Raw genomic sequence first — 15,009 nt, forward strand, 5'->3', positions numbered from 1 at the left:
CCAGTTATTATACAGCACAAAGACAAATTAGCACCAACCAATCAATCAAATAAATCCTTAGAAAGTCCACAGCCTATACATAAGACCACTGAACCAGAGCAGCATTCAGAACAACAATCAGAGCATGAATCAGAACCAGAATTAGACCAAGAACCAGTGAACAATCAGATATTACACCAAATTTTACACCCAAATGATTATCCCAATCCCAAGTACAACTTAGAAGAATCATCTGTAAACCATTATGACAATGAAAAAGAATCAATGGCAGAAGAAGACACAACATTTGATTTGCAATCTATCCAAGACCTAGATACTGACATCAACAAATAAATGAAAACACAAAAGACTTTATCATAAACTCATCATCTTTATTAAACCAAAAAAAAAAGAAAGAAGTGAAGATTAATCATGTTTCATAGACATTTGAACTTCGTTCCTGACACAAGTCAACACAACAGAACATCAGTTCCAGTGCAAGATGACAAGCGCGGGAACATCAAACCTCACAAGTCAACACAACAGAAACATCAGTTCCAGTGCAAGTTGATAAGCATGTGGGTAACATCAAACGACACAAGGGAAGCGTTGCTGACTTTGCAGATCATCACGACAGCAAACCTGAGGACTACAAAAAACATCCTTGATCAAATACACAATTGGTGTATGGGACAACAAACCACACTGTGAAGAGGAGCATCGGAGCAGCGTTTGACACATGCATTTGAAAAACATAACTTACACCCAACAGAATTCTCACTGTATCCAACACTTTAGATTCCATCCACACAGTACATACACTTTGCAGAAGAAGTCCAGTGGAGTAAGTATGTAACACTTCATTACACAGAAAGGTCACACTAGACAACACATAGAACATTTTCTGACTTCACATCTACAGGTGAAACATAAACTTACACTTAAGAGAGAAGTTTGTCTGCCTTAGCACAGTTTTCCTCTTACTTTGGTTCAGATACCTTCTAATCAAATCACCTGACATTTCTTGTAAATAACGTATATATGTAAATGTTTGCTTACTAATCCTTAGCAATAAGTTTTACTAACACACAGGGACAGTTAGTTAGCTTGATAAGTTAGAACAGGGACAGAATTTTCTAAACTTTCTTTGTAAATACTGTACATAGCTTAAGTCTATAGTTTAACCAAAAGACTTACAAAGAATATTAGTCCTACTTATTCTTACTAACATTTCTAACATAGGCATGTGTACTAACAAATTCATATACTAACTTTAGAAAGTGAATTAGAATTTAGAAACAAAGATTGCAGAAATTTTTCTTAAATAGATACTTTGTCATTAGTTCATTAAATTAGATAGATACATAGATAGAATTTATTACTTTGTTTTAGTTAGTAAATGTTAGCTTTGAGACTGCTTGTGAATGTTTGCATTTAATCTGCTTTTCTTTCCTGTTCAAAAATTTTTGCAAAACCGAATTCCTTTCCCATGCCTTTCCCATAACCCATCTTAGTTTTAACTTAGACTAGTCTTAGCATAGTTTAGGAGTAAGCAACCCTTTTTATTATTTTACAAAACTTATATAGGGATAAGAGCATAGTTATACTTTAACTTAGAATAAGAGTAGTAACCCCTTAGATCTTAGCAACCAGAAAATGTTGCAAGGTGGAAATTTTCCAAAAAAACAAATGAGAATATTTGTAATGCAAGGTGGCTAACAGAAACTTTTTGCTTCTGTAATTTCTAATGGTAACAAAAAGTCAGTTAAACATCTTAGAATCTTCAGAAAATCATTTAGGACTTGAAACTATAAATAGAGGTGAAGTTCCAACTGATGGGGCTTTTGCCTTCTGGCTTTTGCTGTGGCTGGAGGCTTTTGCTTTGGCTTAGCCTGCTAGCTTTGGCTTTTCAGCTTGGCTTTGCTTCGGCCTTGGCCTGTGCTTATCTTGTCTTGGGGAAATTTAAAACTATCTCATTTCTCTGGACCTCTCCCTGATCTCTCCATCTACATTCCCTTCCCTTCCCCTGAATTTCCAGTGGGTCCTGGGTAGAAGGGAGGGGTTGGTGATTGAACATTGTGGGTTTTAGTTTCTATAGACAAGTAGAATATCCTCAAAAAAGTTACCTCTAGTTTTAGTGATTCAATATGGACTTTACTTAAAAGGCAGTCAAATCTCCCAACTGGGAGAGCAGGCTCTCTCAGTCTAAACCTCTCCATGACCCATCCCCCATCATCACCCCTCTCCCTAGCAGCAGTTAGAAATCCTGGACCTCTTCTCTCTTACCAACATGAGATTAATAAATTCCCTTGTTACTTACTCAAAGCCTCTGGTGAATCATTGTATCAAAAATTGAGACAAGGGCTAATGAGGGAAGGAATCATTTTCTTTTATTTCTTGAAAGAACTTGGGGTATCCATCTTGGCAGGGAGTGCCTACCCACGACGCCCTCCAGCCATCAGTTTGACTGGCAGGGAAGGGCCCTCTTGACTCCTCCCTCAAGAGACTTTAGAAACTAACAAGAGAAACCCTCCATCCAAAACCTAAAAATTTCTTACTGGGCCTAATTTCCTCCCTGTATCCTCTGTCTCAAGCCTCTGGGAATAAACCTGTTTGAGCTGCCCTCTCCTACATACCCCATTTCCTTTATCTCCTATATAACTTTCCCTTACCTTCTTTCCTCCTCCAATCACCTTATAATCACACCCAAATTGCCTTGCTTGACCCACTCAGATTACCTTATTTACTTCTTGATAACATTGGTCAGCTCTTCATTAAATTTCCATTTTAAGGAAAAAGTTAAAGCCAGCCATGTTTTTGAGGCCCTACCTCTCCAGGCTCTATTTCTCACTTTCTGAATTTCTTGCTTCACCATTCTCTCTTGTTTCTTTTTAGCTTCTCCATTAGAATATAAATCCTAGAGGACAAGGAATGTCTTGCTTTTTGCTTGCATCTCTAGCTCTTAACACAGTCTGGTGCATAGTAAACCCTTAATAAATTCTTATGAACTGCAATTGATAAATGCTTAAATGATATGAACAGGCAGTTTTCAGAAGAAGAAATCAAAGCTATCTGTCACTATTAATTAGAGAAATGCAAATTAAAACAAATTTGAGGTATCACCTCACACCTATCAGACTGGCTATATGTGTCAGAAAAGGAAAATGATAAATGTTGAAAGGGATGAGGAAAAATAAGAACACTAATGCACTATTGGTGGAGTTTTAAACTGATCCAACCATTTTGAAGAGCAATTTGGAACTATTTCAAAGGACTATAAAACTGTGCATACCTTTTGACCCAGCAATATCACTCCTAGTAGGTCTGAATCCCAAAGAGATCAAAGAAAAAGGGAAAAGGACCTATATGTACAAAAATATTTATAGCACCTCTTCTTGTGGTGGCAAAGAATTGGAAATCAAGGGGATGCCTATCAGCTGGGGAATGGCTGAAGAAGTTGTGGTATGCAATTGTGATGGAATACAATTACCTAAAGATTGTTTTATCAATTATATGTAATAACAAATTTCTACATGAATTTTCTGGAGTTATATAATGCAAATTATATAATTTCTATTCCTCCTTCCTATTCCTTCCCCTTTCCAAAGCTGCCAAGCAATTCAATCAGGGTTATATATGTATTATCATGCAAAAAATATTTTCATATTGTTCATTTTTGTAAGACAATAATCATATAAAACCAAAACCCCCAAATAAAAACCCAAATAAACTGAAGAGAAAAAAATGTATGCTTGAATCTGCATTCTGACTCCACCAGTTCTTTCTCTGGAGGTAGATAGCATTCTTTGTCATAAATTCCTCAGAATTGTCCTGGATCACTGTATTGTTGAGAATAGCTGTCTATCACAGTTAATTATTCCACAATATTGCTATTACTGTGTACAATGTTTTTCCTAGTTCTACTTATTTCACTCTGTATCAGTTCATTATAGGATTATAGATTTGAAGCTAAAAAGGATCTTAGGGGCCATCAAGTCCATTTCACAGATGAGAAAACCAAGGCCCAATGAGGTTAAGTGACCTGCTTTTGAGTGTTTGAACTCAGATCTCCCTTTCTCCATGCCCTGGTTAAATAATATATGTGGAGAGGAAGAGAAGGATGTGAGAATCATAGGAGAATGAATAGAACATGACTGATTTAATATGGGGGCAAGAGAAAAGGAGGGATCTGGGATGACTCCTAAATTTTTTTTATTTTAATTTTGAATATTTTTCCAAAGTTATGACTCCTAAATTTTTGAGACTGGATGTCTGAGAGGATGGTGATGTCCTTTACAGAAATGTGGGAGTCTGGGGAAGGGGCCATTTAAGGAAACGAATGATCTTATGACTATCTCTTGACTGAGAGGTTGGGGGAGGGAGTGTGAAAAGTTCAGAGGATGTTCTAGTAAATACCACTAAAGCAATTCTTTTAATTTCTAGTACTATGGGAATCAGGATATGTTTTGATGTAAATGATTAGTTGCAGACGATCTACGACTGCAGCATTTTGGAGTGGTTCATGTTAAATGGCCCTATTGAAACACATTTATTTTTGTGAGCTGGATGGGGATGAGTAGGTCAGGATGAGAGACCAAAACAGAATTCCCAGATGAGTATCCTACTTCCAAAGAGTAACAAATCAGCTGATTTGTAGCTGACTCAAGCAGAAGACTTTAACATAACACTGTTAATCATGGGATGGGGGTGGGGGTGAAAGGAATAGAGAAGGTAAAAAGGAATGTGGAAAAACAGTGTCCTAATTATCTCATTTGGGGAAAAAAGAAGGAATCAGAAAGCTGTGGGGTCACCCATGCCAGAAAAACCTGAAGATCTAGGCTCTAGGTCGAGCTCTGCTATGTGACCTTGAGCAAGACACACATCTTCCTTAGACCTCAGTTTCCTTCTCTTTGAAATTAGTGGAGTTGATTAGTTTATACTTATGACCCCCTCAACTTTCAATATTCTGTCTCTAGGTTCTTTCTAGCACTGATAATTCATTATCAGTTGCTCTTTAATCTCTAATCTCTGTTCTGTTTTCTAACTTTTTTGTGTTCTAATATTTTTCTAAAATTTGAAAAATCTATGAATTTGACACCCTCCACCCTAACCCTCCCTACTCAAGGGAATTTTCAATATTTTCCTTTTCAGTATCAGAACCCTTTCTGATATGGGTTAACAACCTTTCCTTCTCTTTTCATATCTGCATCCTCACTGTGCTTATATTGAAAAATCAAAGGAAAAATACGTGGGCTTCAGATTCCCACAAAATCTTCACCAAAACTTCTACCTAATTTCTACAGGAAACTAGGACTTGGTTAAAAAAAATTAACTATTTTTAAAATCAAGCAAAATTTCAGTAGTGATATTCAGTGTACTCAAAACCACTAATTCATCCATTCATTCACTGTCATATATTAGATCAACTCTGATTATGTACCTCCTACCTGTAAAGGCTTTGTCTTGTGCCATGGGGGTATGTCTATGTATCTCTATAAATAAGATACTGAAGCCCTTACCCCATTAGTAGGTGAATATACAACTCATAAACAAATAACAATAATATAAAATACATTTTGATAAGTACATGAGAGAAGGATGAATCAGATAAAATGAAAATTCATAGATGGTTTCATCTAGAGAAACCAAGGAAGGCTTCATGAAGGTGGACATAGAATTTTATGCATTTTTTTAAACCCTTAACTTCTGTGTATTGGCTCTTGGTGAAGAGTGGTAAGGGTGGGCAATGGGGGTCAAGTGACTTGCCCAGGGTAACACAGCTGGAAAGTGTCTGGGGCCGGATTTGAACCTAGGACCTCCCATCTCTAGGCCTGACTCTCAATCCACTGAGATACCCAGCTGCCCCCTAAGGAATTTTATTCTTGAAGAATAAGTAGATTTTAGATAGATGGGAATGAAAAGGATGGGGTTCAACATAGAGGAACAGATCATCTTTTGTACCCTTCTGCCCTAGTTAACCTTAGGAAAACTAAAGAGCTTTGAAGTGAAGGGAGAGAAGGAGACAGAGAGAAAAAGAGTACAAGTAGGAATGTGAAATCAGACTCACAATAAACATTTATTGAACCCTTATTATGGGACTGCTTGGTGGCTCAATGGATAGATAGTCAAGTCTGGAGACAGAAAGTACTGGGTTCAAATGTGGCTTTAAACACTTCCTAGTTGTGTGATCCTGGGAAAGTCACTTAGCCCCAGTTGCTCGGCCTTCACCTCTCTTTTGCCTTGGAATCTATACTTGTATATTCTAAGACAGAAGGCAAGGGTTTAAAACAACAGTAACAACAAAAGTCCCTACTATTTGCTAAGCATTGAACATACAACTACAAGAGCTCAAGATGGTCCCTGCCCTCAGAAAACCTATATTTACTTCAAATGGAAGAAGACAGTAGATAAAAGGAGGCAGAGGGGGCACAATTTGGAGCCCAGAGAGAAATGTAGTACATGTGAATGAAGGGGGAGGTTTATTCTCTTTTCAGGATGATTAGGCTGGGGTCAGACTGTAAAGGAACGTGAATACCAAGATAAATCATTTGGATTTCTAATATAAAGATTTAGAATTGGAAGGGTCCTCAGAGTCAAACTAATCCCATATCCTCATTTTACAGATGAGGAAAATGGGACCCAATGAGGGCCCCCCCCCCACTTTCCTAAAATCACCTAGTAAGTAGGTTATAGAGGAAGAAATTGAACCCAGGTCCTCTGACTCAGTATCTGGCATTCTTTCTATGCCACCTTCCTCTGGTGAGAAAGCAAGTCCATGGTTGCAAGGAGCAAGGTTGTGGGTTCCTCTGCATGAAGGGTGGGGGAAGGGACAGATGTGTATATATATGTAAGGACTCTATAAAATTCTTTATAATCTCCCAACAGGAATATACGAGGAAAAGAGAAACAGGAGAGTTTTCAAGAGATCGGGTGAGGAGTCTAAAATAAAAAGCTTGCCATATAGTATATCAGTTATACTACCTTGTCAACCAATTTCATTTTTTTTTTGTTGGGTCTCACAGTTTAATAAAAAATATACATTACTGCTCAGTCCAAACATTCCCTAGGTCTGTGGGGAATTGGAAATGAATCATGTTAAGCTTCCATCATAAAACAAACAGGAATCTCGTTAACAGGCCAGTATCCACACCAGACCAGTTTGTGAGCAATGAGTGTAGGAGATTATAAAAAAAATTATAACCTGTTTATCTTCAAGGGCAAAGAAATAAGACTCAGTTTCCCCATCTGTAAAATAAGTGTGTGTGTGTGTGTGTGTGTGTGTGTGTGTGTGTGTGTGTGTGTGTGTGTGTAAGAGAGATTAGAGTATCTCCCTAATGTCCTTTCTACGTCTAATAGTTTATGACTTCCATCTTGAGAGAGAATAACACATGGAGAGACTGCTGTGGGTAAATAACTCTGCTCGGGGATACTAGACAATACATATGGAAGCATGTACATCAAGTACATAATTTTCCAGACAGATCAAATTCTCAGCCTTCTTTCTTCTGTTCTCTAGGGCTGTGATTTCTGTACAAAAATAGAGATTGAAGTTCACAGAAATATAGGATTTAGCATTGGAAGGGACATTAAGGATTTTCTAAGCCTTCCTCATTTTACCAATGGGGAAACTGAGACTGATTACTCTTTAAGATCTTCAGGCTACACAAAGGAAAGTAATAAATGTTGGAGGGGATGTGGCAAAATTGGGACATTAATGCATTGCTGGTAGAGTTGTAAATTGATCCAACCATTCTGGATGGCAATTTGGAACTATGCTCAAAGGGCTTTAACAGACTATCTGCCCTTTGATCCAGCCATACCACTGCTGGGTTTATACCCCAGAGAGATCATAAGGAAAACGACTTGTACAAAAATATTTATAGTTGCACTATTTGTGGTGGCAAAAAATTGGAAAATGAGGGGAGGTGTCTGTTGATTGGGGAATGGCTGAACAAATTGTGTTATATGCTGGTGATGGAATACTATTGTGCTCAAAGGAATAATGAACTGGGGGAATTCCATATGAACTGGAAAGACCTCCAGGAATTGATGCAGAATGAAAGGAGCAGAACCAGGAGAGCCTTATACACAGAGGCTGATACACTGTGGCAAAATCGAAAGCAATGGACTTCTCTACTAGCAGCAATGCAAGGATCCAGGACAATTCTGAGGGACTTATGAGAAGGAACACTATTCACATGCAGAGAAAGAACTGTGGGAATAGAAACACAGAAGAAAAACAACTGCTTGATCATATGGGTCGATGGGGATATGATTGGGGATGTAGACTCTAAGCGATCACCCTAATTCAAATATTAATAATATGGAAATAGGTATTGATCAATGACAGATGTAAAAGCCAGTGGAATTACTCATTGCCTGGGGGGAAATTTTGGGGGGAAGAGGGAAGGGAAAGAAAATGAATCATGTAACCATGGAAAAATATTCTAAATCAATTAATTAAATAAAATTTAAAAAAAAGGTCTTCAGGCTACAACTTAAAAAAATAATAATTGGCTAGGCTTTTCCATCTGAAATGGCTCTATTGTGGAGATGGGTTCATGAATGGGATTCCTGTTTGATGTTAGGAGCTTAGCTTAATTCATTTTTTTAAACCCTTGTACTTCAGTGTATTGTCTCATAGGTGGAAGATTGGTAAGGGTGGGCAATGGGGGTCAAGTGACTTGCCCAGGGTCACACAGCTGGGAAGTGGCTGAGGCTGGGTTTGAACCTAGGACCTCCTGTCTCTAGGCCTGACTCTCACTCCACTGAGCTACCCAGCTGCCCCTTAATTCATTTTTAATTTCCAAAAAATCTCATTGACACATGGAGAAATTGAGTCACTGGCCAGTGGCCACAAAAATAGATTGGAACTCAGGACTTCTTCACTACAAATCCAATGCCCTTTTTATCACAATGCTCTTTTCATGAACCACAGTGTTCCAATTCAAATCATGGACATTACTTTTTCTTTCTGAGGTTAAGTTTCCCCTTTTTTTACAAATGGGGAAAATGATCTCTGCCTCTGTCATGAGGATCAAATGTGATAATGAATGTAATGGTGTTTTGAAAATTGGAAAGCTATGGGAATAAGGTAATGACATGAATAATTAATAATGAAGGACACTCCTGAAAAGCATAGGGATCCTGAAATAATATTGCTATTGGTACTGCTGCCCCATTCTTGTTCAGGCATAGGGCTGGTCCGGAACCATGTCTCTGAAGGAATCCACCGGTGGGGACCCTGGCACTGCACAATGTTGTCTCTCCAGCCTATGTTCAGGCCCTATTCTCCTCTTTCTTAAGAATTCATTCTGTATTTTGGGTTGGAAAAAGTTAAATCTGCCACTTTTAGGTGGAGATATTTATGTAGGGAAATGCAAATATGTAACAATCTGAAATCCAGATTGAGGGAGATTATAGAGATATTCAACTCTGAGTGGCACATTTTAAGAATGACATTCACAAGCTGGAATGTGTACAATACAAAGAACACTGACTTTGAAATTAGAGGGCCTTGGTTCAAATTCCATACTGGTAAGAGGGTTTAAAACCTGAGAATCAGCTGCAGGGAATGGGGATGCTTTAGCCTGGGAAAGAGAAGATACAGGATGGGTATGATTGCCAACTAAAAGACATGACGCGATGTCATATAAAAGACTGAGATTAGGCACGGCCTCAGAAAGCAGATCTAGAACCTACAGCAGAAGTTATAAGAATGGAGAGATCTATTACCTGCAGAAAATGGATTTAATGGGTAATAAGTTCCCCATCCCTGAATATTTTCAAGGAATAGGGGAAGGATGATCATTTGTCAGAGACAGCGAAGATGGCAGCAATTCCTTTCTGTTCAAATATGGTTGCCCCTTTCAACTTTCTTTTAAACATTATCCATGCCCATTAGAATGTAAGTCCCTCCATGTCACGGAGTCTTTGTCTTTGCTTGTACTTGAATCTTCAGCACTTAGAACAATGTCTGGTACAGAGGAGGTGTTTTTAATGGATGCTTGTTGCCTGCCTTGACTAGATGAACCATTCTTCAATTCTGTTTCCCTAACAAGTGATGATCTCTTGGGTCAAATTTAAGGAAATTCCTAAGGTTCTGAGAAGATAGCCATCATTTTGAAGGGGAGGAAAGGAAAGGGAACAACCATTTATGTATTGCCTAATCTGTGCCAGACTGTTCTAAATGCTTTTATAAATATCATTTCATTTGATCTTTACCACAACCCCTTAAATGCTGTTATTATCCCTATTTTACAATTGAGGAAATGAGACAGATAGAGGTAAACTGAGTTTTCCAGGGTCACAGAACTGATAAGTGTCTAAGGTCGGATTTGAACTCAGGTCTTCCGGATTCCAGGTCCAGTGTTCTATGCACTCCTCCACTTAGACTGAAGACAAATCTCTTTTGAGTTTATAACACAGTGGTCACAAATCCATCTCTGATGACATTTCACACTTCATAGAGTCATAGATTTAGAGTTGGAAGAAAGTATGGAGGCATTTAGGTCCAATGCTCTGTTGTATAAATGAGGAAACCGAGACCCAGAGAAGTTAAGTAAATAGCCCAAAGTCATGCAGGAAAGAAGTATCAAAGGTACAGTGACTCCAATTCTGGCACTCTTTCTATTGCCTTCCTAAGTATTTAAAAAAAGACCCTTGGGGAGTTATAATAGGACTTTCAGAAAGAGAAAAGTCTTTGAATACTATTAAAGCAACAACAATAAACACAAACCTTTCTTTCATTTCTTCTTCTCTCTTCACTTGAGACCTCCTGAATTAGGAACAGCACTTAACACCATTAATTGTCATGGAAACTACTGAATCTTCTGTTGACTATGGTCCACTCCTTGGCATATGATTTTCCTTGGAGCAGTCATAACGTACGCTATTCTTGTTTCCTCTAGGGAATGAAAAGATCCTCTCTTCCTCCCCTAGTTCGGTCTTTGAGCTTATTGGCCACTTCTCTGTGACAGTAGGGACTGGCCAAATGATTTTGAAAAGTAACAACACTTGTCCGGCTTCCAGGACATGGGCCCCACTGGCTGTCTCTCCTCTCTTGCTGGCACTTCACATAGTCATTAGTACCTGACATTAATGCTAATTGTTTTTCCTGGACTGATTCAATTTCATCCTAATCCTGCTTTTAAAAAATTATTACATTCTATAAAGAACAACTGTCAGGAACTCAAGATACCCAGGAAATTTATCTACCCGGTTATGGTCAAGAACCTGGAGGGGAGGAAGAAATTCCTGAATACTCAAAGCAAATGTTACAATATCCAGATACAGCTAAGGGTCAGGTACTTTTACTCAGAGGAGAACCTCGTGGGCCTTCCCATTCGAAGCCTACTGACTTTTAATTTGCACACAGTCCAAACAAGTTCCATGACATGGTTCCTGAGGTCATATTCTTGCTGACTGTAGCCAGAAATAATAGCAAACAATCTGATAGCAGAGAATTACAGAAAGCCTGACCTAGAAGGGCTATCATCTAGTCCAGTGGTGACAAATGTAAACAGAAACTGAGGGTAATAATTCTTACAGAAGGATCCCAAAGGGCTACAAATTTTACTTGACCAATTACATAAAATAACAATGTTTGTGTAAGTTTTCTGAAGTTATATGATCCAAATTGTCTCCCTCCCTCCTTCCCTCCTGACTCCCAGAGAGGGAAAGCAATTTGATCTAGGCTGTTCATGTACCATTATGCAAAACATATTTCCATATTATTCATTTTTGTAAGGTAGTAATCATATAAAACCAAAAACCCAATAAACTATAAAGCAAAAAATAGTATGCTTTGATCTGCATTCCAGCTTCAACAGTTCTTTCTCCAAAGGCAGATAGTATTCTTTTGTCGTTAGTCCTTTTGAATTTTCCTGGCTTATTGTACTGCTGAGGGTAGTTAAGTCTTTCACGGTCTTATTGCCTTTACTATATATATGAAATATATAATATATAATATATAATGTTCTCCTGGTTCTGCTTATTTCACTCTGCATCAGTTCCTGCAGATCTTTCCAGCTTTTTCTGAAATTATCCTGTCTTCATTCCTTATAGCACAATAGTAATATATTACCACGATTTGTCCAGCCATTCCTCAATTGATGGAAATTTAATTTCTAATTCTTTGCCACCACAAAAAGGGCACTATAATTATTTTTCAAAAGTAGGTCTCTCTCTGCACCCTTTTATCTCTTTGGGATACAGACCCAAAGTAGTAGTATTATGGGATCAAAGGGTATGTATGCACTGTTTTATAACCCTTCGGGCACAGTTCCAAATTGCCTTCCAGAATGGCTGGATCAGCTCACAACTCTGCCAACAATATATTAGTGTCCAGATTTTGCCACATTCCCTGAGGCCTACATATTAACATGGTTTTAAAATTTAATATTATCAATGTTTTCTTACACTTTTATTTTATCAAATATTTCCCAATCACATCTTAATTTGGTTCTGTTGTAGTCACATGTCCCATATGTGACACCCCTGATCTAGACCCTCCTGTACGTTATCAGGTATTTCCTCTACTAGTAATGGCAAAGGCTAATAGAAATGTATCCTTGCATATTGACTAAGAAAACCACAAATTAACATTATCAGTGTTATATTGTGCTTTTATTTCATTAAACATTTCCCAATTCCATTTTAATCTGGTTAGAGCATTCCCTAATTGATCTTACAGTCCTTAGGCAGCAAATTTAACATCTCTGCTTTACAACATTCCCTACTCCAACACTTAGTAAATATGTAGCCTGAGACTACATGTCAATAAATTCTAAAAGCCTTACTATCCCCAATAAAAAATAGAATTAATAATATCCATACTATATAATTCCCAGGCACTGTGCAGAAAGCTCTTATTGTCATTCCTTAGTTATTTTCGGTTATGTCCAACTCTCTGTAAACCCATTAGGAGTTTTCTTGGCAAAGATACTGGAGTGGTTTGCCATTTCCTTCTCCAGCTCATTTTACAGGTGAGGAAACTGAGGCAAACAGGGTTAAGTGAGTTGCCTATAGTCACATTGCTTTTAAGTGTCTAAGATTAGATCTGAACTCAGGAAGATGCATTTTTCTGATCTCTGGCTTGGTACTCTATCCACTAGATAGTTAGCTGCTCAAGGGAAGACCTTGGTTAACATTAAAGGGCTGTGTGAATCATAAACATAAAGGGGAATTTAGTACATGGTACTGATAACATTACCCATCTGTCAGCAAAATGCCTGGCACTTTCAGATACTTATGAAATATGTATTGATTGACTTTTGAAGATGAGTCAGTGTAGGCTGTTCCTAGAAGCTTTGAGAGTTAAAGTTAGAAAGGACTTTAGAACACAGAATATTAGGACATGGATCGTAGGTTGTTAGAACTGGAAAGAAACTGGGGGAAATGGATTTTCAAGGCTATGAGGAACTTTAGAATAGAGAATATCCAGGTTGAAATAGACCATGAACCTACGCTATCAGAGCTAGAAAGGACCTTAGGACATAAAAATTAGAGCTAGAGAATGTCAGAGCCAGAAGGGATCTTAGAACAGAGATAATCAGAGCCAGAAATCCCTTTTGGACATAAAAAGTCAGAGCTAGAGAATATCAGAACTTAGAGAATGTCAAAGCTGGAAGGGACCTTAGAACAGAGAATGTCAGAGCTAGAAAGGTCAAAGCAGAACTTGGAGGAACCTTAGAATAAAGAACATGAGAACAAGAGGAATTTTAGAGAATATAAATTCCTAAGATCCCAGCTACACTTAAAATTGCAAGGGACCCTAGAGGCCATGTTATCCTAAGACTTTATTTACAGATTTTCAAGCAGAGGTACAGGGAGATCTCAAAGGCACAGAAGAGCACATTTTTCTCCTGAGACTCTATTCAGTGAGAGAATACAGGGCTGACTCTATGTGGCAAACAGTGCCTGGGTTCTCTAACTATCTTATAAGGAGCCAGACTGCTTGGCCTGGATTTGATTCCACTTCTGTCCCTTTGCTTGAAATGCCAGTGGTAGGTAGGATGGAGAAACTCCACCACAGTTTTGGATAAGAATAAGTGGAATCACAAGTATCTCTTTAGCCATGCAAGAGACACTGAATGTCCTTGAGAGAGGGAGGGCTATTCAGATATTCCACGAAGGTTGCCGGAATTTAAGGCTGTTCATGGCTGATCTTAAAGTGATCCCAGTTTAGAGAGTTTGAAGATATACTCTGCTTCATCTGGCTCATAAGCTCTGGAAGGCTTTAAAATTCAAGTTCAAGTTTACTCAAACTTCCCAAGTCTCTTTGTCCAGTGGAGCTGAGCTTCCTTGGCCTTCCTGAACTTTCTTTCCTCACCTGTAAAACAGGTATGGTTTACCTGCTGACTACACCTGCCAGAGAAAAGTTTGCTCATTCAATGTGCACAGTGGAGCACAGGGGACATGAGTCTTGGCCTCAGAGTACATGGGTTCATGGCTCAGTCTAACAGTGATAACTTTTACTTTGGGAGCACATTATATGTAGTTTATTATAGAAGCAGCTAGTATAAGAGATAAGAGTGCTGGGCCTTGGGTCAGGAAAACCTGAGTTCAAATCCTGACTCACATGCTTACTAAATGTGAGATCCTAGGACTTAACCTCTGTCTGCCTCAGTTTTTTCAAGTATAAAATAGGGATAATTATAGCACCTAGCTCTGGAGAATTGTTGTGGAGCCCAAATAAGATAATGTTTATAAAATGTTTTAGCATAGTCCCTGGTGTTCAGTCATTCAGCTGTGTCTGACTCTTCATGGCCCTGTGGACCATATTGTTCTTGGGGTTTTCTTGGCAAAGGTACTGGAATGGCAAAGAGAGGTTAACTGATTTTCCTAGAGTCAAAACTAGTAAGTGTCTGAGTTTGGATTTGAATAGGTCTTCCTGAACGAGTCTAGGCCCTGTACTTTATCAAGGTACTTAATAAATGCTTCCTTCCTCCCTCTCCTTCCTCCCTGTCCTTCTTCCTTCCTTTCCTTCCTTCCCTTCCCTTCCTTCCTTTCCTTTCCTTTCCTTTCCTT

The sequence above is a fragment of the Gracilinanus agilis genome, chromosome 3 (assembly GCF_016433145.1).
Source record: "Gracilinanus agilis isolate LMUSP501 chromosome 3, AgileGrace, whole genome shotgun sequence".
Taxonomy (NCBI): domain Eukaryota; kingdom Metazoa; phylum Chordata; class Mammalia; order Didelphimorphia; family Didelphidae; genus Gracilinanus; species Gracilinanus agilis.